This window comes from Paroedura picta, chromosome 8 (assembly GCF_049243985.1).
Source record: "Paroedura picta isolate Pp20150507F chromosome 8, Ppicta_v3.0, whole genome shotgun sequence".
Taxonomy (NCBI): domain Eukaryota; kingdom Metazoa; phylum Chordata; class Lepidosauria; order Squamata; family Gekkonidae; genus Paroedura; species Paroedura picta.
The window spans coordinates 85,216,117-85,244,109 of NC_135376.1; the positions used below are offsets into that span (position 1 = coordinate 85,216,117).

Consider the following 27,993-nt stretch of genomic DNA (forward strand, 5'->3'; position numbering starts at 1 on the left):
AGCCACTAACAGCCTCCTCCAGTAACAAATCAAGTACAAAATGCCTACTTAATGAAATGGGATATAAATCAGAGGATCCGGTAACGTGGATAAATGTGTAGTTCCTGCAATCCATGCTGGAAATTACTGGGCTTGGGATGACTTTCCCATTCAAACAGCTGCTACAGAGAAGAACACAAGAGGCTGAACTGTGAACGCAGGCTCTGATGCAAATCTCACCTCAATCCTAGCTCATGGGGGCCCTTAAGGCTAGACGTTATCTCTCTGCCCTCTCCCGCAATACGGGGATAATACAAACTGAAAGTCAGTTAGGGTTACTGAGAATAATTTATGTGCAATGTTTCAAATACTCTAAAGCAGGGGTAGTCAACCTGTGGTCCTCCAGATGTCCATGGACTACAATTCCCATGAGCCCCTGCCAGCGTTCGCTGGCAGGGGCTCATGGGAATTGCAGTCCATGGACATCTGGAGGACCACAGGTTGACTACCCCTGCTCTAAAGCAAGGATTCCCAACCAGGGGCTTGCAGACCTCTGGAGGTCCCTGGGAGTTCTGAAGAGGGACTCCTCCTGCCGTAATGGGCTCACAAGTTAGGGAACCAGCCACTTCCACTGCTGCCTCCTCTCTCTCGAGCATGAGTTAATTCTCTTGTTGTTTCTGTGCCTGGGAGGGGGGGGCAGAGCCAGCATGACCTACTCCTGCCTTAACGTGTCTCCTTTCTCTACCCTCCGCAGTCCTCCTCAAACATGCTTGTTAACACAGGTAGTGATGTCACTTCTCATGACATGGCATTTCCGGGGGCGCAGCAGGGAGGCCACTTCTGGGTCTCCCTGAAGCCAGAAAAATTATATCGGGGGCTCCTCCATCATCAAAAGGTTGTTCTGAAGGTTGTTCTGAAGGTTGTTCCCAATATGGATTGCCTCTGCTTTTGGTGTTTATGAAGCTGCTCCAGCTTGCACTGTTGTGGGTGCCAGGACAGGGTGCCAGTGAGGAAGGGCTTAAGCAGGGAAACAGAATCTTAAGAGAAGCAAAGCTTTAAAACTTCCCGTGACGGGAAATGGAAAGAAGGAAAAACTTGCCAAAGCACTGGAAGTCTGCAGTATTTGTTTAAATGCAATATATAAGAAATGTGTTCTACATGATCTGTTTAGAAGGCAGCTGAACAAGACATGCTTCTGGAGAATCAATGAAGAAAGAAATCAGAACATTTCAGTGAGGGGGAACAAATTCAGTTCTTCAAGACTGGCGTATTAGCATTTCTTACTGCATGCCACCTCTGTTTATGCTCCAGTGACCCAGTTCAGGAACTGTGCCATGAGTGTATTGCTGAAATGCCATGAGGAATAATTAAATCTTCAGCTTTTCTTGTGAACCCAAATGACACAACCATAGAGGCTGCCTGTGGCATCCACACTTCAGTCTTAGACACACCCTTCCTGTTGGTCTCTACTGGAAATGGGAAATGTCCCTTCCTCTCTGCATTGGTTGACTGGATGATCTGACCTGTTACAGAGATGAAACAGACATCCTCAGAGGAAGTGCCCTCCCCCCCAAAAAAACAGGCCAAGACCTGGTTCATGGGTGCAGCAAATGAGGTCAAAGAATCTAGAGATGCAAAATGGCCTGTACCACTTCCGGATAGAGTCTGAGGAAACCATTTTGGGAATGCACCCCAGTGTACAAAACACCCTGCAAAAAGAAGATAGGAAACTTAGCTCAACCCTTTACTTGCTGTGCTAGTGTTCCCACTTACAGGATAATTTTAAACAAGGGGGAACATGACATCTAATTGCTGAAGGAACAAATTAGCCATTATGTGTAGATATTTTGAGGGCTGCTAGTGAATCCCCATATATGTACGGAGGGTGGCGGAGTAAAATATATCACCCTTTGTAATTCAGGAAAAATGCACTTCAGTGGTTTAGAAATATGGCTGTTTCTGCAATTTAAGGCATACCTGCAGAACCTCAGCAGCCTGGATCAAACTAGCTTAATTTGCTAGAACTCACAGAGTCATCGTCAGGTGAGCTGATTACGCACAGTGCTGGCTCAACCTAGCCCCCAATGGCACCCACGGCATCTCAGGGAACATGGAAGAATCCGCATTCCCTTACCGCAGGCCATCCGAGGGCCTGAGTCGGGCCAGACTACCCCTCCCAGTCTCCCCCTGCCAGTCTTTTTTTGGGGGGAAGATCTTCAAACACTTGCCCTTTGCCAGGCCAGGAAGACCCAACGATCACTCCCCTCTCCAAGGCCGAGCCAGAGATAACACAGGCTGCAGAACTTCAAAAGGGCCAGCAGTGGAATTTCCCCAGCTCACTGGTTCCCCTAACTGCTGTAATTCACACCTAGGGGCTAGATACAAAACAGAACAGCCCTGAAGCAATCAACACATTTGAAAGAGAATACATGGCATAAACAGGGACATGTGGTTTTGACATCCAGCACCACACCAGGTAAAGCTTGATGTGACAAGACACCATTTCAGAGGTGGGACTGGTGAAGAATCTCGTGGATTATGGACAAAACGAAGCACACTCTGGAAAGCACTAGGATCGGGGCCCTGCTTACCTGACAACCAATGGGCTTTACAGGTCAGTCTAGTAATGTTGACCTGGATGGCCCAGACTTACCCAATCTTGTCAGATCTAGGAAGCTAAGCCAGACTGGCCCTGGTTAGAAGAAGAAGAAGAAGAAGAAGAAGAAGAAGAAGAAGAAGAAGAAGAAGAAGAAGAAGAACAAGAACAAGAACAAGAACAAGAACAAGAACAAGAAGATGCCACTTATATGCCACTTTTCTCTACCTGAAGGAGGCTCAAAGCGCCTTACCCTCACCTTCCCTTCCTCTCCCCACAACAGACACCCTGTGAGGTGGGTGAGGCTGAGAGAGCCCTGATATCACTGCTCGGTCAGAACAGTTTTATCAGTGCCATGGCGAGCCCAAGGTCACCCAGCTGGCTGCATATGGGGGGGGGGGCGCAGAATCGAACCCGGCATGCCAGATTAGAAGTCTGCACTCTTAACCACAACACCAGACTGGCTCACCAGTACTGGGTGGGAGACCACCAAGGAAGTCCAGGGTTGCTATGCAAAGGCAGGCAGTGACAATCCACCTATGAACACCTCTTGCCTCGGTCAACCCTGTAAATTGGCTGGGACTTGACAAAACCTTATCCACACACTCTACTGAAGTACTAGTGGCTGGCCACCCTAATGTGTTGGGACTGTATTGCTTCTGCACCCTTTTGTTTATTTATTTTACCCCCTTAATGGTGGAAGACACACAGCTCTGTCCATGAGAGCCCAAAAGACCAGTTCAGAAAAAGACCTGATGCGCCCACCATGCTCGCTTTCTGGCGTGCTGTAAATCCGAAGGAACTCATACCTACGATCACAGCGCTTCTCGGAGCATGCTTTCCAGACTGCCGATGATTATGACACCTCTGCAGAGGGAAGCAGATGTTTCTGGATGAGTAATACATACCGCTGGCTCCCAAGCACAATAATGAGTTGTAGCATTCTACAAGTGGCTCACTCTTGACATATTTGGCTGAAGGCCAGAAGTGTGCGCGGCTCTGAGGCAGGGGAAGAGAGATGGGAAAAATGGGTCTGGATTAATCTCTAGCCTTTGTACGCTACAGAAAAGAACTCGACCAAATCATAATGGCAGCATAGTTCACTGTGGGTGACTACATAGAGAAAGAGGTCTAGCTTGATCAGGCTTCTATGAAACCCTTCCACATATTGGCAGGGGTGGCAGGTTACAGTAGATGAGCAATTGGGATGTGAGTGTCCTGCATAGTGCAGGGGGTTGGATGATGACCCATAAGGCCCCTTCCAACTCTATGATTCTATGATTCTATTTGGGAGAAGGAGGCTGCTTCCATATATTTCAAAGAAGCAGCTGGACTTATTTCCAGTTGTGGGGAAACTTCCAAAACCTGTTCGTTTCTACAACCTCAACCAAATGCCTGGTGGAGGAGCTCCCTTTTGCAGGCCCTGTGGAACTGTTTAGTTTCTGCCAGGGCCCTGATCTCCTATGGGAGCTCGTTTCATCAGGTGGAGGCCAGGATGGAGAAAGCTCTGGCCCTGGTTGAGGCCAAGTGAACTTCCCTGGGGCCAGGGGTTACCAGGAAGTTGGAAGTGCTAGAGCGTAAGGCTCTTTGGGGGGTGTAAGCAGAGAGGCGATCCCTCAGGTACAGTGGGCCCAGACCGCATATGGCCTTAAAGGTGATAACCAGAACCTTAAGTCTGCTTTGATCACAGACCACCAGCACCTCATTTTGGTCTGTCCTAAAATATTAAAGAGAACCCGGTTCATTCTTTTTCAGTGTGCTGAAATTATTTGAAAGCACAGATACTCCCACACTAGCTTTGTAGCATTTCCGCGCCTATATTTTTAACTGGGGACAGTTTCCCACGCACAGCCCGTCAAGGAAATGGACACTATCAAGAACTCTGTTTACTTTCTTGGCTGGATCATTAAAGCATAAAAGAAACATATATTTGCAGGACTGTTGGGGGGGGGGTGTTTTTTCTGTTTTCTGAAAAGCATGCAATGGGAGCCTGCAAATTGTCGATTGCTTCCCACCCACCCCCTTCCACTGGCTAAGGTCCAGTGGACACCGTTTATCCCAAAACTGTTACATTTTGCAGTACTCAAGCCAGCATGTTAAACATAAATGACTGCCAAGCTGAGCTGAAATAACAATATTCTTCCAGAATAACCAGATTCTATGCAGAAAGGGCTGGGGGAGGGGGAGGGGCTCACTCCATTAAAACCAATGAAATTCGCCATGCAAAATTATGCCAAGGATCAAACTGTTGACCTTTCTCAAGCCTGTAGCCATATTCTGGCTCCATCTCTAATGCCATCAGCAATACAAGAAAACATGTTTTCACCCTCATTTCCTAAATCTTTAGATGTTAATTAATTGTGGGTGGTGGTGGTGGGGAATAGGCGGATGCAGATATGCATGCATGGAAATGCTTGTGTTTGAACCTTAACACATGGGTAGTCAACCTGTGGTCCTCCAGATGTACATGGACTACAATTCCCATGAGCCCCTGCCAGCGTTTGCTGGCAGGGGCTCATGGGAATTGTAGTCCATGGACATCTGGAGGACCACAGGTTGACTACCCCTGCCCTAACATTCTTTGCAATGCCCTTGCATGGTGATAGATCATGAAGAGTAGCCATGTTAGTCCATCAGTCGCAGCAGAAAAGAGCAAGAGTCCCATGAAGACTAACAAAAGTTGTGGCCAGGTATGAGCTTTTGTAAGTCACTGCTCACTTCTTCAGACATGGCAAGAATGGGAGCCTATCTGTGCTCATATTTTGGAGAATGATTTCAGATGCTGAATGACAACAGCAGGTGTATGACGATAGCAGGCTTGAATGGATTAGGTGTGATGTGTTTAAATAGGGTTGGCCGACCCCCTGGTCAGGGCAGGGGTCCCCCATTTTCAGGCCTCATCTCCCCCCCACCCCACAATTAACCCCCCCCCAAAGGAAAAGAAAGAGTGCCAGAAAGTCATACAACATGCCTACGTGATTCAGGAGTGATGTAAGGATGTTGGAGGCGATTATCTGCTTTTGGGGAGGAAATCTATGGTTAGAAGCTAATTCTGTCATAGAGGTTTTTCCCAAAAGGGAGAGCGTTGCCCCTCCCCAATGTTCCTGACATGCCTACGTCACTTTCAAGTGACATAAGCATGTCATATTAATTTCCAGCATTCTTCCCCATTCCTGGAATATGCCCTTCCCATACTCCATCAGCAGCTCCAAGGGACCTGTCAACCTTATTAATTTATATACCACTTTTCCCCCCACTGGAGACTCAAAGTAGCTTACATTATACTCCCTTTTGTCTTCACAAGTCCTCCTCCAGCACTCCAACCACAAGGCTACCTTGGCTCTCACTTGGGGTGAGTCTGCTCTTGACTCCAAACTTGACTTCTAATCAGCTGACCCCCTAAGGATGCGTCACCCAATCACAGACATTCCAATAGAACCACCCTGTAGGACCATTACTCTAGTTTTAATACAAAACTTCCTCGCTGTATTTAAAGCTAAAGTACAGTAGGTTAACGAAGTTTCTGTTGTGTGTTATTTCTGAAAATAACATCCCTTTGGCTAAAATAGAAAATGAGCCAGGCTTTCATTAATAAGACTTTTAAAGAAATGTTTACGTGTCATCTTCAATCCATGTTACTATCCTACTCAAGGCTTTCCCATTTTGAAGGAGAATTCTCAACAGACAATGAAGTATATTGAGCCAGTATAGTGGCCTAGAGGTAGTAAAAATGAACGGGAGCCAAAACTGTGAAAGTCTTCAGTGCACAAAAGAGATCTTATAATTTGGGGAGGATATTTATTCTGCTGTCTTCCATTTCATCTTCGCAACATCCCTGTGAAGCCGATTAGGCTGAGAGTATGTGATAAATCCAAGGTCACCCGACAGCCTTCCAAGGCCAAGTAGGATTCAACCCTGGGTCCCTACTGAGACACTATAATTCAGCCTTTTTCTACCTTTTAATTGTGGAGAAGCCCCTAAGATAATTTTTCTGGCTTTGGGGAGCCCCAGAAGTGATGTCAAGTAGCCACACCTCCCTGCCACACCCCCTGGAAGTGACCTATCACTAGACGTGACATCACCACCCACATTAACAAACAGGCTCAAGGAGGACTTGGGGGGAGAGACAGGAGGTGGTTTAAGGAAGGAGCAGGCATGTAGGCTCCTCCCCCTCCCAGGCCCAGAAACCACAAGAGAACTCATGCTCAGGAGGCGGGGAGGCAGAGCCACGAAAACAGCCATTTCCCTAGTTTGTGGCCAAGTTCATTAAGGCAAGAGGGGAAAGGCTCCTGCAGACCCCTGGTTGGGAATCCCTGCTCTAACTATTGCACCACACTGACTCTCAGTACTTAATCATAAGATGGCATCTAGAGTTGCCAGCCAGGGCAAACAGGTGTTGGGCAACTAACCAGGGAGATATGATTGATCATGATGCACTAGTTTAACTTCTAGGTCACAGCCTGGAAATGATGTCATGCTGGGCCGATACTTCAGTATTTGCCAAAAACTCTACAGTTTAACCATAGAGTTTTAGTTGAATGGTCCAGCAGTATCTCAAGACAATGATATCACATCGGAAGTGACATCAGTGCATTGTCAGTGCCATTGACCCCCCACCCATTTTTCTTCCACTGCAAGATCTGACACCCTTAATGATATCACAGGAGCATTTAAAGGTCTCCACTTATCTGCATTCTCCACATTGTGGGGAAGATCTCATCACCCTTCCCCTCTTTGTTCCACTTTGTAGAAGTGAGGAGAGTATCAGGGTGCAGAGAGATCTAGCTGCCCCATCAGGGCTATCAATAGCAGACTGAGTCTAGAGATCTCCAGAATTCCTTAATCACAAAAGGGATTAAATATTTGACAACCTGCAAGCAAATTAATTAAAGAAATGTGGGCAGTCATAGTCTGCTGCTGGTTACCATTATTTTTAAAACTCCCTTTGCAGAATCTGGTATTTTTTGTGTGGAATGAACTGCATGCCAATTAGGTGAGCAAAGATTCCTTCAGGAAGGAAACGAAAAGGCAACTGTTAAATTATGACATGGCATTCAATCAGTCATCAAAGAGGTGATTGTATTTAGGCTCCATTTCCTCATTTTGTGGTGCAGAAATACCCAGACCATGTTTTTAAAAGGAGAGAATATTGTCCAATCTCATGTAGGGGTGTGTGCGTGTATGCGTGTGTGTGTGTGTATTTTTATTTTTTTCTTTACGATGAAATAGGTTGGGTTTTTCCTTTTACAGGAAAGAGCTTGACCTCTCTTTATCTCCCTGTCTCTCTGAATATGATTTAATTTCTCATCTGCCAACGTAACTATGAAACAGTAACTGTGTCCCTGAGCAAGAATATTTGCTGTCGCTTATTATACAATTTCAATTCCCATCTCCGCTTAGAAACATTTCCTTGGATGCAGAACTCTGTGTGTTTTATCACATTAAAATAACCCTGAAACACCAAGTTCTTTCAGAAAGAAAGAAAAAAATGTCTCCAAAGAGGCAGATAACACAATGAAACAAATACTTCGACTGAAGCATTCCTGGATCCGCGCGGAGAGTTGGAAAGGATCAAATAATCCTTTTAAAGTTCAGATGCTGAAACGGATACATCCTCATCAACTTTCCAAGCTCATCCTCACTCCTCTCTCTATCGTGTTTGCCTAACGATATCTAAATAGGACAGACGAAAGCGCCGTGGTAGACCAGGCCAACCTGATTTGTTATCAAAGGAACGCTGTACAGAAGACACAGGAAAGGGGAAAGGATGGGAACACAATGAGAGACATTCCAAGGTGATTTTACGCACTGCACTTGTCTGATAATGCAGGATGTTTGGGCAACAAGAGATTAAAGAGGTCTTGCCTGCCCGATTCAGGAGCCCATGGGAATACATCTTTCAGGCTTCGAGGAACCCAGAAACCAGGCCAAAAGTGATGTCAGCTGGCCACACGTCCCTGCCACACCCAAGGAGGATGAGGGGGAGTCAGAAAGGAGGTATTTTAAGGCAGGAGTAGGTGTCCCCATGAGAATGTCACCCCCACCTCAATGGAAGCAGATGGTTCCCTGCTTTCATAGAAATGCCAGGAATAGCTTGTTGCTGAGTCCATTAAGTCAGAGTATAGTGGAAAGTCCGGGGGGTGGGGGGCAGGGAAGCTTTCATGGAGAATCGGGATTGGAGGGAGCCCTGGATGGGAATTCCTGGTCAAAACTGTAACATCATTAGGAGGGGGCTCTGGAGCTAAGAAAATACAAGGGGAAGTGTTTAAGAATAAGAGTTTGCCTTTATACCTCGCTTTTCACTATGCAAAGGAATCTCAAAGCGGCTTACAATCGCCTTCCCTTCCTCTCCCCACAACAGGTAGGTAAGGCTGAGAGAGCTCTAACAGGACTGTGAAGAGCGCAAGGTCACTCAGCTGGCTGCATGTCGAGGAATGGGGAAGCAAGTATGGCTCACCAGATTAGAAGCTGCTGCTCTTAACCCATGCACCCTTTTTTTACTCACCATTTCTTCTCTGCAAATTGCCTCCCAAGCATTTGTTCTCCCCCGCAAGTGTGTGCTGGGAGAGGGGAACCCATGAATTCCCAACAGGATGGAAAGCCCTCTGCTACTTTTGTTAAGTTGATTTTCAGGTTCTTAAAAAAGAAGAAGAGGGCTGTTAGGTTTCCGATAGCTCTGCAAGAATGTGTGTAACATGTAGTGTTTCCTTCTGGTGAGTTTGAATTGTGTGGGTGCAAAATTCAGCTATCTGGAATGAAGTTTGAAGCTTTTTATCCGTGAGTAGTTTTTTGGTCCAATCCGCTTCTGTTTGGTATGGCTTCCTGTCCAGAAGGGGATAGAGAAACTTATCACGGGCCGTGGAATACAAAGGGCAACGGGGAAAGATACATTTGGTCATTTCCACCTCCCTTAATGGGCAGGTGCACAATCTCTCTGAGACTGGAGTTCTTTTATGTCTGCCTTCCAGAAGTGCAGCAGGCAGGGCCAAACATCTTGGTCTTCTTCTCCCTATGGACAAAAAAACCTTGTTTTTTGGGAACAGAAAGAGCCACATGCCCAAAGTCACCAAGTGAACCACAACATGGAATGGGGATTTGCCAGGTCATAATACACCACCCTTTCCAACTTTTTGACAATGGAAACACAACTGAATTATTTTTCAGGCTTCAAGATACCAGGAAGTAATGACACCTGGCCACACCTCCCTGCAACACACCTCGGAAGGGAGAGGAGCCTCAGCCAACAAAGGTTTAAATAGGCAGGGCCCCTCCCCTTCCCACTCCCTCCGATCCCATCACTGGGGTGGATCAACCTGTCTAAATAAATGTAGACTTTTTAAAAATTAAAAATCTTTTTCTTTTCTCTTTGGTTGGAGCGAGAAATGATAAGCAAAGGGTGGGAGGGCTTTCCCCAGTTGCCATTTGGGGAAAAAAACCATGCTGGGATACCATTCGGGGGCCTTCACAGTACCCATGGTACCACGGTTGGTAAACCCGACAGTACATAGTAGTGGGTTTCATCTAGGGTTGGGTGCTTGGGTGCGCTTCAGCTGCTTTGGCGATCACAGAAGCTTGGGTAGTGGGGAGGGGAGGGGTGGTGCCGTGGTGGGGAGGGGAGGGGTGGCGCTGGTGTGCCGCCATCAGTGACGCCCCTCCCCTCCACATCGCTGGCCGCCTCGGACTTCCATCATTGCCTAAGCGGCTGAAGTGCGCCAAAGTACCCAACCCTAGTTTCAACATTGATTCATTTATATATTTATTTATTTTTCATACTTAGATACTGCCCTCCCCTGAGGCTCAGGGCTGTTTGCATGGAACTGGAGAAAAACAGTACAAATAACATGATAAATTGAACAATAGCAATACAGTCATAACAGAAGAACAACAAAACAATGGAACAAACATGGTGAGAACATCCGTGTAACTGTGACATACTGATGGCCCGTGGGATGGACACATCGGTGGTGGTTTTCATGGGAGGGGGATCATGGGCCAATGGGAATTTAGGTCAACCACAACCAAATGCCTGGTGGAAGAAGTCCCTTTTGCAGGCCCTGCAGAACTGTTTAAGCTCCGCTAAGGCTCTGATCTCCTCCGGGAGCTTGTTCCACCTGGTGGGGGCCAGGATGGGAAAAGCTCTGGCCCTGGTTGAGGTCAAGCGAGCCTCCTTAGGGCCAGGGATCACTAGGGGCCAAGGACCATGCCTACATGAAGTTACCTGGTGGTCATGGAGGTGAACCAGGTGTGATTGAAGTACAGGAGTGAAGGTGCAACCCTCCTCCCTTGTGGAGAAAACTATTAGCCAAACCAGGCATCGGATTAGTTGGTTTGTTCCAAGACAGTTTTATTGTGACGTGGATTATCGTTTGTTAAATTGATGGATGCATCTAATAGGCGCAGCATCTGTGCTCCCAAGGCAGTTTATAAATATGTTCAATCCCATATTAAAGCCAACTGCAACACGAAAAATGAAAACAGCAACAAAGCTGAAATCCTGATGACAGCAGCCTCAAGAGCAAACGTCCCCTAATGACCTCCCAATGCCTTGTGAATTTAAAACGTCTTTATTACTTTCCTTAAAACTTGAAGGTCATTGTTCAAGGCAAGGAGTTCCACAGAAGAGCCCCTGACTCCCCTCCCCCCCGCCAAAAAAAGACATGTTCGTTTAGGACAGGGATAGTCAAACTGCGGCCCTCCAGATGTCCATGGACTACAATTCCCATGAGCCCCTGCCAGCAATGCTGGCAGGGGCTCATGGGAATTGTAGTCCATGGACATCTGGAGGGCCGCAGTTTGACTACCCCTGCTTTAGGGAATGGATTGCCTGGTCTGTAGAAGACAAGCTGTTTTTTATATCCTGCTTTTCACTGCCTGCAGGTATCTCAAAGCAGCTTCCTAATACCTTTCCCTTCCTCTCCCCCACAGCAGCCACCCTGGAAGGTAGATGGGGCTGAGAGAGCTCTAAGAGAACTGCTCTGTGCGGCCTGCCCTAAGAGAACTGTGACTAGCCCAAGGTCACCCTGCTGGCCACATGTGGAGGAGTGGGAAATCAAACCTGGTTCTCCAGATTGGAGGCCGCCACTCTTAAGTACTACACTGTGTGCTGTAAGCTGTTTCTTTTATTTTCGTTTTTGAGATGGGGCCTTAAATGTCATGTAAGCAAGCTGTAATTGAAATACTCCCATAACTCTTTTGAGGGTGTAAAAGAGCCTTCTGCTCCCCCCCCCCTTTCCATTTTCTCATCCTCCAAATATGTCACCCACACTTCCCTCCTCAGATTTCCTTTAAACCAGACTGTGGGATCCGAGCACTGTTTATACAAGCAACAAGAGGAAATCACTGTATACCTTTCTCATTCCCTACCAGCTGACAACTGGGGCAACACAATGGGAAGATACAGATGGATGTCGGCAGCTCTGGACATTCCAGCGGTGGCAGAGAGGCCAATGGTCGAGACACGATAACACTCGTTTGGGCTCACAGGAGTCGAAAGCGAACTTATTTTGCTGGGTGGTGCGTCATAACTCACCTCATGGGGTCCTCTGAGAGTGCCAATGTGAGTGTCAAACTATGACTGATGCTGTTCTCTGAACATGGGATCTGTTGGGAAAGCAGGATGTTTGGATGGCTACTGGGTAAATTGAGGGAAAGTACATCTGACTACAATAAATGACTTCTGAGGAATGACAGGCTGAAGAAGTATGTGGTAGTGCTGAGACAAATCAAACTCTCTCTTTTTCTTTTGCCATCAAGTCACAGCCGACATATGGCAACTCCCTGGGGGTTTTAAGGCAAGAGATGTTCACAGGTGTTTGCCATTGCTTGCCTCTCTTTCATGACCCTGGTGTCTCCCATCCAAATACTGACCAGGGCTGACCTTGTTTAGCTTCCAAGATCAGACAAGATGCATCTAGCCTGGGCAATCCAGGTCAGGGTGCAATGAAACTCTGGCCTGGGCAAAAGGGGCTATTCAGCTCAGTTCAGACATAATGCAAAACCATAATGCAAAACCATATCTGTGAAACCAACAGGGCCCATTCCACACACACAGGATATTGCACTTTCAATGTGCTTTGGCAGCTGGATTTTCCAGTGCAGAACAGGAAAATCTACTTCGAAAGTGCATTGAAAGTGCATTATCTATTGTGTGCAGAAAAGGCCCAGGATTCCATTCACAATGACTCCCATGCCGGTTTCATTGTTTCTTCTGTAGGGTGTCTCCAGACAGCAAGCAAGGGTTAAACAAGGATTACGTCTGGATTCAGACATCACATCAAATGATAGTTAAGGTTGCTTCCACACAGTAAAATTTACCCCGCTGCACGGTGACTCATAGTGAACACAGACACATTTGCAGGAACAATGAAGCATCCACTGGGAGGCTATTTTGGCGCTTTCCTTGTTCTTCCCCTCCTGCATGCCATCCGCCAGCCCCAGACAATTGATGATGTTTTGCTAGCTACAAAAACCCTGCTAGCTGATATTGTGTTTTAATGCTATAGCAATACAGCAACAGCTAATTTATTTACACACTGGCAAAAAGCTCTTTGGGGCATAGGGGTGAATGGTGGGCATGGGAGGTGGATGGCACTAAAATGGAACCAGAACTGGCATTGTTAAAGTATGCAAAATCAGTAGTGTGCATGATAGTGTGCGTATGAAGAATAGTCTCTGGAGGCATTGGAGATGTCTATTTAGCATAGTTAGAAACTTCTTGATATGTTTCAATCACTTCTAGCATCCTAATTGGCTCAACAGTAGACTTCCTCATCCTTTGAGCACACTTCCTCCCTGCTTGCCTCCGTGAACGGAACTGAACAAAGAAGAACAGTTAGATAGTTAGACTATTAGGTCTCTCTTCTCCACTATACAAGGTCATTTCTTTTCACAATAAATCTTTTTTCATTCTTTAAGCAGCCTGGTGCTTTAAACCTCCTTGCCCATTCAAACTCTGCCAACAAGCATGAGGTTTCTGTCCCCATGGGTACCCCAGAAAGATCATAGTAAACCTGGCTTGGGAGAAAATGGAACAAAATAAGGGAAATGCCACAAAGCGGATTAAATTAGGGCGATGGCATGGGTATGCTCGAAGAACCGTCTCCTTGCTCCAGTTTGATCATGAATCCAGATCAAAAACTCCACATGGAAGCAACCTGTGAAGAAACCAACTTTGAATCATGGCTTCAGGTCATGGTTTGATGGACCTTAATAAGCCACAATTAGTGGAGTATCTAGCCCTGCCCTGTTCTGCCCAGGCTAGCCCAGCATCATCAGATCTGAGAAACTAAGCAGGGTCGACACTAAGGTATGAGGACACCAAGGACATCCATGTTTGCTATGCAGAGGCAGTCAATAGCAAACCACCTCTGAACATACCTAGTCTTGAAGAAGAAGAAGAGTTGGCGTTTATCCCCAACCTTCTCCAACCCGAAGGAGTCTCAAAGTGGCTTACTGTCTCCTTCCCTTCCTCTCCTTGTGAGGTGGGCGGAGCCAAGAGAGCTGAGAACTGTGACTGGCCCGAGGTCACGCAGCTGGCCTCATGTGGAGGAGGAGTGGGAAATGAAACCCAGTTTTCCCAATTAGAGGCCACTGCTCTTCACCACTACACCAAGCTGGCTCGCTAAGGGGATCACCATAAGACAGCTGTGGCTTGATGGCACTTTTCACGATCACCATGGGGTATCCCATATTCAGACCATCACACTAACCACAGCTAGTATTATTAAAACATACTTTCACAAGATGTCCAAATTGAGTACCTGAATGCTACTTAGGTCCAATGTATAGAATGGCAGGCACAGGGTGGAAGGGCTCTCCCCAGCTGCCATTTTGAAAAAAAAACCTGCCATGGTACCACTAAAGAGTCTTCTCAGTACCATATGGTACCATGGTACCATGGTAGGCAAACTCTTTTATAGAATGTGGTTATATGCCAACATAGGAAATAGAGAGCCATCATGGTGTAGTGGTTAGACATCATGGTTAGGACTGCGGACTTCTAATCTGGTGAGCTGGGTTTGACTCCCCACTCCTTCTCCACATGCAACCAGCTGGGTGACCTTGGGCTCGCCACAGCACTGATAAAGCTGTTCTGACGGAGCAGTGATATCAGGGCTCTCTCAGCCTCACCTGTGAGGGAGGTGGGGAGAGGAACGGGAAGGCGCTTTGAGACTCCTTTGGGTAGAGAAAAGTGGCATATAAGAACCAACTCTTCTTCTTCAATCCAATGAACTAATGATCTCCTAAATGTCCAGTCATTAATAGCCTTGCTTAGGTATTGCGGACTGAAGGACATGGCTTCCTTTACTGAGGGCCATTTCGCACGGCTTCAAAGTAGCACAATGGTTGCTATTTGGAAACGCTACTAATTTGCCATAACCCACGACGTCGTAGACAATCTGCAACAATCCTGAAACCAATCAGCAAAAAGCGCTTCGTTGTGGCGCTTTCAGGGGAATCCAGAAAAGTGGATTCACCCTCCGGATAGCGATACACTCCTGCAACCAATCTGCAACAGTAGCGCTAAAGACCTGTGCGTTACCATTGTTGCTGGTTCTTCAAAGTCCCTCCCCCTGGCTCTCTCCTCCAAACTTCCGGCGAAGCGATCGCCATTTTTTTTTCTCCGAGCGAGCGGGGATAAACGCACCGGCGAGCCTCTTCCTGTTTAGAGGCTTCCCTGGCTTCAGTCCTTCACCTTTAGTCACTAAGCACAAACCACTGAAAAGCCCGTTTGCTGAAATAAAGTCCCTTTATTTTTTACAAATAAATTCAGCCGAAAATCGGGCCCGTGAGAGGGGGGGGGATTTTTTTTTTATCACTCGAGGCAGCGTGCAAACGATCATACAATCAAACGACAGCTCACATTAGGCAGCTGGATGGGTCTCTCCGTAGCAACGAATCTACCTAGATTCGTTGCTATGGGTCGTTTTTTTTTTTTTAAACCTTTCTTAAAGGGAAAGGGGCTGTTTGGGAGCATGCTAACGGCTGCCCATTGGCTGCTTGACGGCCAGGGGCGGGACGAGCTTGGCAATAGCGCTTCCTTTCTAGCGATTTCTGCCGAGACCGGAAGCCTGTGGGAAACGCTAAAAAACGCAACTGATTCCACTACAAAGGCAGGTATGCATAACGACGAATTCCACTATTTTAAATGGTGATTTTTCATTCCGCAAACAATTTGCAACAAAGATCCCTGTGCGAAAAGGCCCCGAGTCAATCCATCTCATGTTAGGTCTTTCGCTTTTTTCCCCCTACTGCCTTCAACTTTTCTTAGCGTTATTCTGTTTCCAGTGAGTCTGGTCTTCTCACAATGTGACCAAAGTACCATAACCTCATTTTAGTGATTTTAGCGTCTAGGAAGAAGCACGGAATGGTAGAACAATAATCTAATAAATACTTTTGTCTAGCTGGGTGATACTTGCTTGAATTCATAAGTCTTCTTCTAAGACCCTCGCTGGGTGTCTTTAAGCTGTGGCTGGACAGATAATTATTATGGATGCTTTAGTCTGATCCTGCATTGAGCAGGGGGTTGGACTAAATGTCCAATATGGACCCTTCCAACACAATGATTCTATTAGTTTTGGGATCACTTTGGGTTTCTTTGATTAAGGTTGGAAAATATTAAGCATGTCTTTAACAAGACCTGTGAAGTTTGTGGAACTTTGGCTGACTCTTACCAGAGACTTTAAGATCTTAACATTTCAGTGCTGTGAATACTCAAATTATTGTTCTGGAGTAGCATACCAATGTCTGTAAAGAAACAGAGTGACCCTTCTCAGAGCAGCCCTTAAAAAAAAACAGGTATCTGCAGAGCAGCACAGAAACATTTCATGGCCAGCAGAGGACTCCCCAGCTCCAATCTCAGTGGGGGAAACACTCAAGTGAGAAGCAGGGAAAGGAAGTGTTGCTGTAGAAGTGTTTTGCTGTAGAAGGTGAATTTGCTTGATCAGATCTTATGGCGGGGGGGGGGGTCTGAAGGCAACATCTTGGGGGTGGCTTTCAGAAACGAAGAGTTTCAGTAAGACTAATGAGATTTCTCCGATTCTGCTAAATACTTAACCCCAAAGTTTCACCCAGGGTGAAATTTGGGGACGTTTTTTGCTTGAGCAAAGCAAGAAATTGGTCTCACTTAAACTAGTGAAAATTATTGAGAGGATTTTGCCCAGCCCTCGTCTTGTGTTGCCTTGAAAGGGCGGGACTGTGTCAGGGTTAACACTTGGTTGTGATGCATAGACATGTGAAATCCTGCATGGCATTCCTGAAGTACTAGAATCACAGCCTATTCTGACCTTACAGAGTGGCAATGATTTCCTGAGATAATATGTCTGAAATTCAGTAACTGAACTGCAATATATTATTTATTACTGAATTTTATACTGCTCTTCTGAAAGGCTCAGGGTGGTTTACACCGTGACATCATTACATAATTTACATCATTAAAGAATTGTATACCTATCTGAACTTCAAATTGATGTTGGAATACGTGGCTTGCCCATCACAGCCTAAATATGCAAATTATTTTTAACAAACCACGTTTTTAGGAGGGATATGTTAAAATGAAGTGGTGGCCAAGCATCCCAAGACTCAATCCCAAATGACACGCATACTTGCAAGCATCCCTGTCATATCCCTGAAAATTCCTTAGTGAGGGCTTTTCCGCATCCTTTAAATATAGTGAAATGCTTACCTTATGTAGTCGTTATATGACATCGCCAACATCCAGCATCCGGGCAGCAAACTGCTTGCTACAGCCGCCATTTTAAAACATAGTGGATCCCCAAACCTATTTAGTGCTAGCTAAGGGAGAGCAACCAGCAGTCTATCAGCAGAGGGAAGGTATGGAGGCTCAAATGCGCTAAAGGCACCTGTTCTGTCCCGCCCTTGCAACGTCTCCCTTGTTCCCGGGGACAAGAATGTCTTTTTAAAAATGGCTAACTTCCTGGAGCAACAAATAGGTGCAGGCAATACCAGAAATATTTTTTCCCCAAAGTTGTAACATAAAACATGCCTCTAAAGGCACCCCCCCAAAAAAATCAGGAACAAGATTAATTGTTTAAAGTATCAAGATTTGTGATTCCATAAGGGGTGGCATTCAAAAAGCACTATGCATCTATGATTAGATGCATAGGCATTTAAATAGAGAGGTATGATTTTTTTTAAAATGTGCGGGCATCGCAGAATCTTTAAAACATGAAGAAAGGGGATTGGCTGCCTGGCTTGATTGACAGGCGGGAGAAAGTGACGTGTAAAGCGCGTTGCTTTCTTCTGCCATTTCCAGCAGCAGTTGTGGAGGGTGAGAAGTGCGAAAAGGCAGCAGATAACAGTGAGACAACAAAAAGTTGAGGAGGGGTCGGGAGGTGCAATAATATTTAGTGCTACGCCTAAAGTGACCAGAATTAACCAGCCGAAAGGCGGGACGCACTGCCGCCACCAGGATTTCCCTACCCAAAGCTGGCAACCATGTGGGTACCCCAGTGGGCGAGTGGCTGCCTCCCCGGCTCGGCCTCCCCGCAGCCATTTCCTCTGCCTTCTTCACTTCCTGCCAGTGGAGCTCCTGCAAGGAGGAGTAAGGGCCCTGGTCGGGAACCCAGGAGGGGTGGCACAGATGCACCGCCCAGGCGCCTCTGGACTAGGAGGCAGCCCGATGGGGAGGTGCGCACCTGGGCCAGCCTGAAAGGCAATCCACGCACGAGGCTGTGCGAAAATCTGCCCACCCAGCCAGTGGGGCCCCCCTCCCCCCTCCAACTGGGCTCACCGTCTCCACTGAACTCCTCTCAGTTGGCCCAGAGGTGTGGAGGTCCTGCGAAATGCCAGACATCTGGTCACTATAGTTACACCATTCACCTGGCATATCACTATTTTTAGTGATGTGCAGAAATGCCCTGAGTAATTAGTGTGCAGCAGTTAGAAGTTTTCAAGGGGGATGCTATCATGAATACATAGGCGGGTACCTGTATCCTTCCTAGCAGGTTGCCCCTCTTTCCAAGCCATCCTTCTGAATGGGGAAGAGCCAGGAGTAAACAAAGGACAAGTCCCGGGAAGAGACAGAGAGAGAGAAAGAACAAGAGGGATTTATGATTATTTATTTATGGCATGGCATGTGTGTAAAGGAGCCAGGAGATCCTAAGATAGTTTGGCTGGCAGGCAAGAGATGTTTGGAGGTGGTCTGCCATTGCTTGCCCCAATATCACGATCCTGGTCTTCCTTGGAGGACGCCCTTCCAAGAGCAAGCCAGGGCCGACCCCAGTTAGCTTCCAAGACCTGATAGGATCAGGCTTGCCTGGGCTATCCAGCCTAGCAATCCAGGCAGAGAGAGGCTGCGAAAACGGTCATTGCTATCAATCCCAGCGAGTAAGTTGTTCTGGGGAATATTAGGAAAAGTTATTTTCGGTGGAGTTAAGCCCTGGTCAGGATTCAGAATCTATTGTCTGTGGCCCCCAGTTACTCTCCTGCCTCTTGACAACAGTTAATGGTTTGCAGGAGTCACGAGACATTTTCGGCCAGAGCCTGCTTTCAAAGCTGACTGCCTCTCGGGCAAAAACAGGGAGCGGAGTTTGCTTTTTAGGCTCCCCCACTCCCAAGTTCAACAGCATCTTCACTCCGGAGAGCTTTGTTAATGCAGAGAGTGCCTCTGTGGGCACCCTTAGAGGAAATGAAGCTATTTGGCACACTTCTTGTCCATTCTTTGGCTCTGATCTGCCACTGAACATGCTCATTAAGAAAACAAGACATTACCCCCCCCCCCAAAAAAAAAACCCACCAGCCTGCTCTCCTGATACTATGAATTATTCCGGGTATTATTTTTAAAATGAAGATGTAAAAGTGAAAACAAGACATCCAGTGAGATAATGGCAGCACATTTTCTCCTCTCTCTCTCTCTCTCTCTCTCTCTCTCTTTTTGTCTTGCTGTGTGTTCTAAGAGTTGAGTTGCGCAGTAATGATTTTTAACATCTCCGTTTTCCCTACCATCAATTATATGCTGAAAGCCATCCAGATTGGCTTGTACACGCCATTGTGTGTGTAGCATGGAAACATGAATTAAATCTGTCAGTCTTTTGATCAGCACGCCAGCCCCACAGTGCAAGCTCGTATTGTAACTACTTATAAAGACCCCTCTGTGTTCAACGGGGAACCTTTTTTTTCACCCCCGTGCCTGTTTTTGTCAGTCTTTGTTTCTCACTCTCCTTTTTTAAAAAAAAAATGACATTTATTTATCAGCGGGGAAAAATAATCTTGTCAGATGTAGTCCCTAATTATAGATTTTGAGATATGCATTTTTATTCTTCGGATTGGTATACAATCATGTAGCGAAGAAGCATGTAACATAAAGCATCTATTAGCAATGGCATCTTTTGAATCCTCTTCAATTACCAGCAAAGCTCTTTTTCATGGGGGTGGTTGTTTGTGTTGGCAGCCTGAATTTTGTGGTTTTGGATTTTTTTCCTCCCTCGCAGCCAACCCGTTAAAAATAAGAAGGAAAATCGTTCTGTATTATCATAATACCTTTACAAAAGGAACATGCTTTCCAGGCTTATACTAATTATGCTGAGTATTCCAGTACAAATCAAATGGAGACCCCTGTTCATCAGCAAGTTCCACAGAAACACTTAAGCCATTCCTTTGATATGCAAAGATGAGCACAGCACCAAGCTGCTCAAAAGAATAACACAGTGGTATTGTGAAGAGAAACAATTTTCTATATAAAAAGGAGAGAGAGAGAGCTAATTGTCTAACTGTTGTTATGTGTTCTGTCAGTTGTGGAGGCAAGCAGGGAGGAAGTGCACTCAAAGAACAGGAAGTCTCCAATGATCCTGTCAGGACGTAGGAGGAGTCTATTTGAAAAATATCAGGAAGTTCATAATCTAACTATGCTAAATACACATCTGGTGTCCCCTGTAGGATATTTTTCATATTTTTAAAAATCATGCATACTACAGCTCTTGCATATTCCAACATGATGTACTTCATCTGGCAATGTATCCATCCAAGCTTCACTGGCAGTCTTCAAGCAAAGGTTGGATACACACTTTTCTTGGATGCTTTAGGATGCTTTGGGCTGATCCTGCGTTGAGCAGGGGGTTGGACTACATGGCCTGTATGGCCCCTTCCAACTCTATGATTCAAGCCATATCCTGAATGGTAATTACCCATTCAATAAATGCTAGTGCATGATGTGTTTTTTTCAGTGACAAGTTAATAGGATTTTGGCAGAAGCCTGAAGATAGTGGAACTAGCTCCCGGAAGGTCTTCTTTCAAATAATTCAGAGGGAAATCTCTTTAGCTTTCCCACAAGTTACTAGAAAAAATATTGCAACATACTGGATCTAAGAAACCTAAACACGAGTGCATGATAAACATCGACTCAGTCAACATACCATTCCCAGTATCTTTAAATACCTCTTCCAAAGATCTTATTCAACTGTGTGTAGGCCAAGGGCCTACAGTAGTAACTGAGCATTGGATTTGAAACTTTCCTCCAAGTCCCATCTGATATGCCATTTCCTTTGTTCGAAGATACTTCTAGAGGTCCATCTAAATTTATGAATCTCAGACTATTTTCCATAGTAACTGTTGCCCTTTCTTTCAAACAACCCCATTGCCACAAGACCCTGTCTGACAGAAATCAGCTACGTCACTAGAATGTGCCAGCCATATACTTGTGGCTCATGGGAATTGATTATTTTAGTACATGCATATCCCACCAAATCTCTGTTGAGTTCAAGGCAGTATACATGTGATTACCCCCTTCTTATTCTCGGAATTAAACAGGTTAGGCTAATGCTATCATTGGCCCAAAGGGATTCTGTGTACATCATAAGAATTGCTTTTCTTACCAAGTGAAAGCTCAGACCCTGATGTTCTTCAGGAAGTTGTGGACCAGGGGTCCCCAACAGCGGATCCGGGGGCACTGCAGCACACCCTGACACCTTTCCTGGGTCTATTCTGCACACAATAGATAATGCACTTTCAATGAACTTTAGAAGTAGATTTTCCTCTTCCGCACAGGAAAATCCAGCTGCCAAAGCACACTGAAAGTGCATTGAAACCGCCCAGAGCTGCAAAAAAATGGGCGGTATAGAAATCTAAATAAATAAATTTTCTATAGTGACCAGGTGTCCTGGGTCCTGCGGGACAATCCCTACATTTCAGTATTTGTCCCGTGTCTCAGGGCATCCTTCAAAAATCGCGCTTTTGCCTGGTAACCCTGGCAACATCGCCTTTTTTACCCTCTATCATGATGGTGGGGACGAGAACTTCAAGGATTTCCCCCAGCGCAGGTGCAGGAGCAAGCATCAAGTGGAATTGGTAGCCTGTGGGTACCGGGCTTGTAGGCTTCTGCTTCTGGAACAGTGGCAGCGGCGATGGTGGCTGTAGTGGTCAGGAGTATTCAACGGCGGGGGTGGCCGTGCATGAATTTGTCCTTTCCCCCTGCAGGGGAAGGGGGGCATAGAGTGGTGACCAGTGGAGTCAGGCACCAGAGTCGAGGAGGGAGGGGGAGGAGAAGAAGCGCGCCGTTTCTCACACGCACGCACAGCACTTTGGCGCCTGCCTTTGGCCGGGTGCACTTGTGCACGGGGAGGTGGAGAGGGCTGCTCGTGCAAGGAGTCCTATTCTCATTTATTTGATTTGTTTTCTCTTAATGATTCAATAATCAAAGGCTCCATCCATATATCACCAATCTCCTGCATGCTCCGGCTTCTGCCGTTGTTGAACAATAACCTGTTGGAGCTGTTGTCAGTGCAGAATTTTGTGGGTACTTCACAGGATCTGCTGTATTTAAGAGGTACATTTTACAAAATGTGTAGCTGCTTAATTTTGGGGACTTTGTAGTCATTTCTCTATTATTTTTGTACTGGATCATCTACCAGAATCACATCACAGACACTAAATAACTTCCACAATCCCAACTGTACCGTTTTGCCTTTTATTTGGGGGGGGGGGGAGGTGGGATCCAATAAACTGAATTAGAAGCCAGTCCCTTGGCCTAGTTCTATTGCAAGAGAAATGGTGTGTTGTAGTTTTGGCCTATTAAATGTTCTGCTTCATCCTTAAAATATTTTGTTCTTGAGAGTTTCAGAAGTAAGAGAAAGAGGTGGTGGGGGAAATGACCCACTTAAAAAAAGAAAGAAAGAAAACCCTCAACACCTAAACTTGAAGGAAAATGCAGCCTGACAAATTCGTCTTTGCTTCTCTGTCGCGGTAGGTTGTGATTCCTTTTGAGATATAATGTGAGTCCTGCTGCAAAGCAGCCTCTTCACAGTAAATTGACTTGTCATTACGGTGAGATATTTCTTGTTCAAATTCAAACAAGGATGAAGTCTGCAAGATCTGGAGTGTGTAATTATATAAACACTTCCAGGTTTCCTGTTCTGAAGGTGTCTTTTTAATGAATTGGCATCATACTTCCTTGACTGTTTAAAATTCTTATTTCTGAATTTTATTTGAAGATTTTATTTACCACTTTTCCTAGTAGGTATTTCAAGCAGCTTACAGCAGAAAAATATACACAATCAATTAAAAAAATCAGTTGTTGTTGTTGTTATGTGCGAAGTCGTGTCCGACCCATCGCGACCCCATGGACAATGATCCTCCAGGCCTTCCTGTCCTCTACCATTCCCTGGAGTCCTTTTAAGTTTGCACCTACTGCTTCAGTGACTCCATCCAGCCACCTCATTCTCTGTCGTCCCCTTCTTCTTTTGCCCTCGATCGCTCCCAGCATTAGGCTCTTCTCCAGGGAGTCCTTCCTTCTCATGAGGTGGCCAAAGTATTTGAGTTTCATCTTCAGGATCTGGCCTTCTAAAGAGCAGTCAGGGTTGATCTCCTCTAGGACTGACCGGTTTGTTCGCCTTGCAGTCCAAGGGACTCGCAAGAGTCTTCTCCAGCACCAGAGTTCAAAAGCCTCAATTCTTTGACGCTCGGCCTTCCTTATGGTCCAACTTTCACAGCCATACATTGCAACTGGGAATACCATAGCCTTGACTAAACGCACTTTTGTTGGCAGGGTGATGTCTCTGCTTTTTAGGATGCTGTCTAGATTTGCCATAGCTTTCCTCCCCAGGAGCAAGCGTCTTTTAATTTCTTTGCTGCAGTCCCCATCTGCAGTGATCTTGGAGCCCAGGAAAATAAAATCTGTCACTATCTCCATTTCTTCCCCATCTATTTGCCAGGAATTGAGAGGGCCGGATGCCATGATCTTTGTTTTCTTGATGTTGAGTTTCAAGCCAACTTTTGCACTCTCCTCCTTCACCCGCATCAACAGACTCTTTAGTTCCTCTTCACTTTCTGCCATTAGAGTGGTATCATCTGCGTATCTGAGGTTGTTGATATTTCTCCCTGCAATCTTGATCCCAATTTGTGACTCCTCTAATCCCGCATTTCTCATGATGTGCTCTGCATACAAGTTAAATAATAAAAAAATCAGTAGAAACAACCTAAAGTCAAAATCGTGACTAAATAACTTACCTGTTTTAGTTAAGCTCACCTAGGAAAACAAGATAGAAACATCAAAGAAGTTTTAAAGACCTCAGAATGTAAACAAAGGAAAACAAATTCCGTAGTTTCAAAGAGAGAGAGTTTGTCATCCTTCGAGCCACAGTTGTAAAGGCCCTGCTTTATGGTTGCCAATCTCCAAGAGTGACCTAGATATATTCCAGAATTACAACCTATCTCCATACCAGCTTGGTGCAGTGGTTAAGAGCAGCAGCCTCTAATCTGGAGAGCCAGGTTTGATTCCCCACTTCTTCCTCCACATGCAGCCAGCTGGATGACCTTGGGCCAGTCACAGTCCCAATAATGCTGTTCTCACAGAGCAATTTCTCTCAGAGCTCTCTCAGCCCCACCTATCTCACAGGGTGTCTATTGTGGGGAAAGGAAGGGAAGGTGATTTTAAGCGGATTACAATCGCCTTGCCTTCCTCTCCTCACAACAGGCCCCTTGTGATGTAGGTGGGGCTGGGGGAGCTTTGAGAGAACTATGACTCAAGGTCACCCAGTTGTCCGCATGTGGGGGAGAAGTAGGAAATCAAACCCAGTTCTCCAGATTAGAATCTGCCAGCCTTAACCATGAGTCCACGACACCAAACTAGCTCTTAACTACTACACGAAACTGAAACCATTGCTATCCACTTATGTTCACTCAACCTCATAAACCTCTCAAAATTGTCTTCAGGTTTTTCCTCATATTAAGGGGGATGCCAAACTCCTGCTGGGGGCTGAGGATTGTCTAGAATTACAAGTGATCTCCAGAGCTCTGGGTGGAGGTGTATGGCATTCTGGATTGCTAACCTCCTTTCCTTCCTCAGGCTCTGCCCTCAAAATCGCCAGGAATTTCCCAGCTTGAAGCTGGCAACCCTAGCTGCAAGAGCTGCCTGACCCACCTTGAGGGTTGATAACCTGTCTGTTAGCTGGCCCTGATTATCAGCTTTCATTTAAAGGAAAAGCAAGTATCTAGGCCAGAGATCCCCACCATGTCACCTGTAGTTACTAAGATGCCCATCCACATCTTTCCTGCTGCCTGCTAAGGGTTTTTAGTAAGTAGGTGGGGCTTTTGCTCAGCAGTATTTTTGACACTCGGAGATTTGATTGGTTCTATTAGTTTGGCAACAGCTGCCGCTACAGCACAAGAATCTTCACTATATGGAGGAGAAGAAAAAGAGATGGTTCTTATATGGCGCTTTTCTCTACCCAAAGAAGTCTCAAAGCGGCTTACAGTCGCCGTCTCTTTCCTCTTCCCACAACAGACACCCTGTGAGGTCGGTGAGGCTGAGAGAGCCGTGATATTACTGGAAGAAGAGTTGGTTCTTATATGGCGCTTTTCTCTACCCGAAGGAGTCTCAAAGCAGCTTACAGTCGCCTTCCTTTTCCTCTCCCCTTTTCCTCTCCCCACAGGGTGTCTGAGGTGGGTGAGGCTGAGAGAGCACTGATATCACTGCTCAGTCAGAACAGCTTTATCAGTGTTGTGGCGAGCCCAAGGTCACCCAGCTGCCTGCATTTGGAGGACTAGGGAATCAAACCTGGCTCGCTAGATTAGAAGCTGCCACTCTTAACTCCTACACCCACCCTTGTACCATGTGAATGAAAGTAAGCTCTGGCAGCCATTTTGAAGATGGCCCCGCCTCCCGTAGAAGCCATTTTGTGGCATTCATTTTATGGTTTTTCCCACCACATTGTGTCAGAATTATAACGGTGCTGACAGGACCACTGCTCTGGGTCTTCTCGATTCAGACACAGAAGGCAAAACATGAAGTCGGCTTTCGGTAGTATGAAAAGGCCCTTTCTGCCTTTCCATGTTTTTAGCCAATGGGGGAAATCATTGTGGTGATTCAGCATCCCATACCTATCAAAAAGCAACACAGCAATTTATTGAACAGCACCAGGAATCCTGGAAGCAAGTCAGAAGAACGGGGCTGCCTGAAATCTTTATTTTAGCCACGATCCGGCAACTTCACAAGCTGCCCTGACAGGCCATAGGACTACTCAGAAAACATTTTGGGATCGAAGTCGGCACCTGAAACACGTTGTGGGAGCGACATCCTTTTCAGGACTGTTATTAAAAGCCACCAGAACAGTGCCCTGAAGAACTAATAAGGACCAAGGCATTTGGTAGTAAAAATAATGCAATCTATCGTAAGAGGAGAGGCGCGGAAATTCTTGTTAGTGGATTATACTGCCAAATAGAAGATGAGATAGGGAAATATTTCTCCGGGAAAGAGCTCGTCATGACTGAGCGGTTTTCTATTTACCATTGGGATAAATCACTCCCTACAGTTCTTCTGTGGAAAGACACTTCTGAAATCCAAACAGGATACCTCAACATACACAGTTTTCTCACCTTTTATTGTTATTATTATTATTAGATCGATCCTATCTAGCAATGTGCAGGTCTGTGTTATGATACTTAATGGCCTGGAAAGATGTTATAATGGCATAAGAAATTTTGACCACATCGTAGTTCTGAATTATTTTCGGTGAGGCATTTGCTGGCGTCCAAGTGGTTCCAAGTGTCCTCAAACTCACAGGCCGTCTCAGCATCCTTTAAAGGTGGTTTTAAACGTTTGATTAAAAAGCATTTCCTTAACAGCTAATTATAAAGACAGACTCTAATGCATCTATCGGTGTTGCCATGGTACTAGTTGTGAGGTTAGGGATCTGGGATCGGATTCCCCAGTGCGAATTTTGACTGCAAAAGCCAGCAAGGGGTGGTGGATTTATGGATGGAGGATATTCACTGAGTCTGGGCTGCTGAGGAAAGGTACTTCCCCCCTCCCTGCAGTTTGCCCAGTCATAATGGGACACACACTCCTTTCCTGCTTTTAGCCTCAGTAAAAGCAGGGGAGGGGGATCAGTCTATCAAGGCTAAAACCAGCCATGGGTAAAAGGAAAGGGGAAATGGCAAAAGGGGAAGATGCTGTTTTTGTTTGTTTGCTTTGTGGCTCAATTACATTTCAAGGATCTTTTCTGAAAACCCAGTATCAAAAATTATTTGGCAGTGGAATAAGTTGTGTGTGTGTGTGTGTGAGAGAGAGAGAGAGAGATTTGCCAATTTCCTGGGCTTGCCACCTTCCAGATAACACCTGGAGACTGTTGATCTTCCGATGACCGTGAGCAGTTTCCCTGGAGAAAAACGGTTTATTTCGAGGGTGACTCTATAGCAGCCTTTTTCAACCGTTTGACCAGGGAGTCACCTCTGAAATATTTTTCAGGATTTGTGGGACCCCAGAAATGGTGGCATGCCCCTTCAGAGAAGTGGGTGCCAAAGTAGGTCAATCATTTACAGTTTCAGTTGTGGACAAGCAGGCCTGCTAGGTCTGTTGAGCTACAGTGGTTTCCAGGGACATTTAGCGATGTCAGTGGCCATCCAAACTTCTGGGAAAGGCCACCAAGCCCCCGGGGAGCTCTTGCATAACCCCAGCATTCCCTGAAACCCTGGCTGGGAATCCCTGCTGTGTGGCATTATACCCTGCTCAAGTCCCACCCCTCCGCAAACCTTGCTGTCCCCAGGCTTGACCCCTCAGATCTCCAGGTACTTTCCAATCCAGACTTCCAAGTCCTACCTCATGCTGTTCCCAGTGGTCCTCTACCCTCCAGGCAGCAGTGGACTGGCCATTGAGCTTGCAGGGAAAATTGCCAGTGGGCCACTGTCCTAGCGGGCGTCTGGTAGCTGAGAGCAAGGAGATCCAAGCCCCATCAATTCTGCTTGAGCCTCAGGGGCCCTTTGGTCCAGAGAGACTCTTCATGAGCCATGACAGCGTGTGGCTGCTGGCCAGCTGTCTCCTCCTGCACTGCTTCCAGCTTGGAGGATGATGCAGTGGGTGACATCATAATTTCTATTGTTTGCATCACTGAGTCCAGTGACCCCTGCAGGCCTGGCTTGTAAGAGGCCGCTTAGTTTGACCTGCTGCAGGGCTGCTCTCGCTTCCTTTC

At 46.2% G+C, this 27,993-nt stretch overlaps 1 protein-coding gene and 1 long non-coding RNA gene across 3 annotated transcripts in view; one reads left to right on the plus strand and one right to left on the minus strand.

The window, feature by feature from the left end:
- The window catches only part of CABCOCO1 (ciliary associated calcium binding coiled-coil 1), a 345,621-nt gene that overhangs the window by 217,084 nt on the left and 100,544 nt on the right, over positions 1-27,993 (plus strand). The gene's annotated exons all lie outside the window — the stretch shown is intronic.
- Positions 1,136-27,856, minus strand: LOC143843909 (uncharacterized). The gene is made up of 7 exons (XR_013233734.1): positions 27,624-27,856; positions 12,105-12,175; positions 9,081-9,584; positions 3,484-3,574; positions 2,571-2,671; positions 2,208-2,354; positions 1,136-1,502 (listed from the first exon to the last, which is right to left on the minus strand). It is a non-coding gene; the product is annotated as an uncharacterized LOC143843909 (long non-coding RNA).